The 5,085-nt window shown below is 35.2% G+C and overlaps 1 protein-coding gene across 1 annotated transcript in view; it reads right to left on the bottom strand.

The window, feature by feature from the left end:
• Positions 1–2,878: 2,878 nt before the first annotated feature.
• The window catches only part of LOC118334966 (epidermal retinol dehydrogenase 2-like), a gene marked incomplete at its 5' end in the record, with an annotated part of 13,178 nt that continues 10,971 nt past the window's right edge, over positions 2,879–5,085 (bottom strand). Inside the window, 1 exon segment of the mRNA XM_035671074.1 lies at positions 2,879–5,085.

Raw genomic sequence — 5,085 nt, 5'->3', positions numbered from 1 at the left:
CCGGTAAACGTCCCATGCTGCGTTCATGCAGGCTCGGAAATGCTGAAGCCTACAGAACAAACATCGGTTATAAAAACCCGATACCGATAATTCCCGATATTACATTTTTTTGTGAATATCATCCCTACTTACAATATCTATCATTTTTGACATGCTTCACTACATGGATTGTACTACCATAAAGTATATGAACATAGGAAGAGGTGAACTCAGTATTGAGAAATGTATACAACCAAATGTAAAAAAAAAACTTAATGTTCTGAGAATACAAACAGTATTTATCTCAAAATCACCAAATAAGCCTCCAATTCCAAACATACACAACCCATAAAATTGAAAAAGGTGATACATTTTTATCTTGTTTGCACAAGTTAAAGCTATAATATGTATAATTTTTCACATTAAAATGGGTAGATAGGTATAGAAGACCTATGTATACTCCAGACAAATGACCCATAGAAATCTGTTATTAAAGAGTTAAACATGTATGCCAAAAGTAGGTTTTTGCTACAAATAAGATTTGCAGAAACCTGAACGTTTGCACTGCTGCACAATAACTTTTGTGCACAAGATACATAATATCACCTTACAGGACTTTAGGGACTCTGTACAAACCAAAAACGGAGTCAGGTAATGAGAAAATGATTGACCTAGATTATTCTCCCTTCCAGGCTTATTCTACCAGGATGTAAGTTAGCGCCTCCTAGACGACAATTGTTATGATGAGGAAGTAAGGGTTCATTAAAGGTTCAGTCTTCAGAATTTAGTGGCATCTAGTGTTGTAAGTGCAGATAGCAACTCCTTTGCTTTACCATCCCCTTCCAAATGTGAAGGAGAAAGAATGGCGGCCGAGACCACGCTTCTAGTTAAGCGTGGTCTGTTAGACTCAATATAATATAAATGGGTGAGTGATATAAAAATTCACTCCCTGTACAGTTGTAAATGTGGAAATTAGCTAAAAAAATGATGCCCTATGGAGATTAACTCACTTCTGTAGCCAGCCTCAAGTGCAGTTTTTATTACTACAGCCACAGAGGTTGCTGCTTGGCTAAGATACAATTTCCTGATCATCATTTAAGAAATTAATGGAATGTGACTGGCTGCTTAAGCAGAGCAGTACAAGGATATAACATATTTTGCTGCTCATCACAGAAGGTATTTATTCAGTTTGCGATGGAGTCGAACTATTAGACTTCCTTAATCCTACTAAGACAATGAGCTTTGTTAGAAAACATCAGGCCAAGTCTGAACAGAGATTTTTGTTTTATATTAAGGTTGTTATTGAAAAAGAATCCATAGGATGGCAGTAGCAGTCCAACTGAGAGACAGACCAACTGTGAACCTCCTCCCTCCTTTTCTTCATCTGTTCTCAGTCAGCAGGGATCACTGTATGGTTTATGCAGGTCATGATTGGGAACACTTCAGCTCTAAAATATAACTTTATACTTTATTACACAGAAGTGACCCCCTACAAAGGCATATTACTAATAATTTTAATATCTTCTTTGCATGGTGCCATTTATGAGCCAATTTGCCAAATTAATTCCCTGCTCCTGTTCCTCCACTGGATTTCTAACACTGTTTACCATCAGGTCACTCAGATATAGATTTTCATTGGCGGCTCCCCTTGCAATGTTTGTCAGAGCAGCCCTGTCCAAAAGAGTTGTTTTCCACATTGGTGTAGCAACAAACCACCACACAATTTACAAGTCAAACCAAAGCCAGTTTTTGTCAGTTACTATTTGAACGGATCAGTTTATAAAATCTATATTGTTCCCAGTGTACACTGGTATCTGTTTATTAACCAAAATGTGAATCAAAGCTGAACACAGATTCATAACATTTCCTATTTACTTCACATTATGCTATCATATTCCCTCAGATATATTTACACACACATTTTAAAATTGTGATACTCGCCCAGGGACCTCGGGTCAGCCAAGGTTGAGACCCACATGACCAAAAGCCCCTGCCGACATCCCCTTCAACTGCCTAACTGTTTTATCCTTGATGGGTTCATGAGCATTCCTGTAATAGTCAGTAGCTAGTATTCTGTGTATGCCAGCCAGAATGTGGAATGTTTTTGATTAATTGTTTTGCCCTGAAGTAAGACTAACCAGCCAAATCAATATCACAACAGACCTTTTTCACAGCAGCCATTTTTGACATGCAATAGTAGGGTAAACATAGTTGTTACCAATAATTAGAATCATTAATAAAAGCTTTATTTACCCTATTATTTTATGTCAAATCTCTACACATTTCTGTTCAGCTCTGTAATGTAAAAATAAAATTGAACATTTGGATGAATCTATTGTTTCTCTTTTTGCAATGTGTAAAGGCCTTTGTGGGAAGCAAGTGGGTTTCAATCTACTAAATCCTATACTCTGGACCTCGAAAAAAACATCTCATTAAGCCAGCGTGTATGACTGCTTTTTAAATATACTTTAAAGGGGATTTTGATTTTGATTTTTGAAGTGGTTGTCATTTCAATCATTTCAAGCCCATGGCAAATGCTTTTGCCTTTGTTGTGATCTAGCAGTATAGATGACCTAAAATCAAAGGAAAACTGAAACTGAATGACAACCACTAATCATTTAAAACAGAATCTTTTCATTTAATGCACCAGCAGTCCATAATTCAAAAGAGTTTTTGCAACATTAGCAGTTTAAAAAAAACACTATGAAATTGTAAATTGTTAATATTACTCTTTTGAAAACCATAAATCACTGAATTCAATTCTGAGGCCTTAAACACTGATAGATAATGTGATGGGAGTGATTTTTTAGTGTAATCTGAAAAGGATAAATTTGTCTTGTGGGAAATATGAGGTAACTCATAATGCTGAACAAGAGTCTCAAAACACAGAAACAAAACATTTGAAATCAGAAAAATGTATTGATCAGAATTTTCAAAATTACACTTCCACGTAGTTTACATTGAAAACATATATGTACTAAAATGTGCTTTTAGATACATACTTAAATCAACCTCTACATTCCTGACATTCTTTTTTGTCATTTCCAGTGCATTCTTTATGAGTCATTTAACAGTTTGCATTATGAAGGCAACAGGTGTATACTGCAGTCTATTTGATACAGATATCACATACACTTATGATGGCAATCAGTTACAAATTACATAGAAAACATGAACAATGTTACATTAAAACAAAGTTCGACCCATAATAGATTATGTACCCAGATACATGCATTATAATCTTTATGACATGGCCTTTACAGACTAAGTATTACATAGTAGTAATGGTGCTTAATAAATGTAATGATAGGACCATAATGTATATGTTTTGACTGAAAAATGTATGGCTACTTCAAAAAACAACAACAACAACAAAAAACATTAAAATAATTACTTGAGGTTATTTTCATCCAAGGAAATTAGGACCTTTCTGCCTGTCTGTTAACATACTAGTGAAAAGTATCCTGTCATATACGATCTCCCTATGGCATTTCTGTTACAATGATACCTAGAGCGAGAACAATAATGAGAAAATGCAGACAAGCTGAACGGTAATGGAAAAAAGACTGTTGAAAGAACTAATGTCCAGTTGTCAATAAGTAAAAGAAGCTGAAACAAAATCAATGAAATCCATAATGCTCAGTTATTTTGAGGCACATTCACTGTGCACAATAAACAAACTAAAGCCTACCTCAGGTCCTTTAGGTATGATGCCTGCAAGATTTCAAGTACGTTTTTAACAGTGTTGGTCCCACTATTTTATCTACTGCAAATATAATTGTACATTTTATTTTATTTCATTGCAGTTCTGAAATGTTTTACTGGTACTACTATGTAAAGCTTTGCAACTTTGTTTTAAAATGTGCTGTGTATTGTCATAATTAAAGTTACTAGATGAAGACCATGATCAAATAACAGGCATTATTGAAATTCAAATTAGCAGTAAGAAGACCTGACGTGACAAGAGGGATAACACTTTAGGAAAGGTTAGTGGATGTAGCTGAGGTTTAGGAAACTAAGGAGGCATGGTTTATGTAGTGTATACAAATGTGACCTGTCTGGAGGAGCACACTCAGGTGAATAGGTACCTGCACGAGTTGAAAAAGTCTCAACCTTAACAGAAGCTTTGTGCTTATGATGAGGCTTTTTTACTTCAATTCATGAGTATATTGAAACAAGCAGAAAAGCCTCTAAAAAGGTCTATAAAAACACAATAGTTAGCTGTAGCATGCTAGTATACTGCTAGCTAGTACAGTGATAATTACAGCTAACATATTCACAATAATTAAATGGTAAACGGACTGCATTTAAATTGCGCTTTTCTACCTGAATGCACAAAACACTGTTATACTCAGTTTCACCTCTCATTCATAGTCTACCCATCTTACTCAAAGACACATAATGGACTACCCATTGTGGCCAAATTTGCTGTTGGTGAATAAAGACGGGTAAAGTCCGTCAAGCAATCAAGCATTCAATATCTGCTGTAATACGCTAATAATGTGTGAAAATTTGTCTTCAGTCTGAACGCATAAGGGCATTGAGCGGTCTGGACCCCTGGCTACCAAATTTACATTGGATTTACATTTACAATTGGATATCCAAGACACCTTTTTAGTTGGGTTCACTGTTCCTGAGTATAAGCACTTGGCCCTGAAACACTGGGCCAGACTAAACAAAACTCTAAAAAGTGTGCTTTAAAATCTCAAAATGACAGTAATGGCTAAACGCACAACAGTGTTCATAGGGCATTATAAGGGAATATTACGTTACGTCAGTATTAACTTACAGCTAAACCTCACCATTTTTACTTTGTATAGATGTTATAAAGCATTTGTAAGCATATATTGCTAGCTATGTATTCATGCATTATATAATAGATTTTCTGCATTTGATATTCCTATGCATCAAAAATGTTTGACCTCCTGCTAAATAATGCTATTATCCTGTTCATGGTGGTTGTGACTTTCTGTTGATGGTTTGGTGTTTGCTGTGGGACACACCACAAAGCACAGACATATTATTATTACAATGTATTGAATTCACGCTGAATTTAAGGAATTTCAGAAAACTCTGAAAATCAATTAGAACATTTTTGAAATTTGC

Source organism: Morone saxatilis, unplaced genomic scaffold (genome assembly GCF_004916995.1).
Source record: "Morone saxatilis isolate NCDOM2014 unplaced genomic scaffold, NCSU_SB_2.0 Contig23, whole genome shotgun sequence".
Taxonomy (NCBI): domain Eukaryota; kingdom Metazoa; phylum Chordata; class Actinopteri; family Moronidae; genus Morone; species Morone saxatilis.
This window is presented reverse-complemented; position numbering and strand designations above follow the sequence as displayed.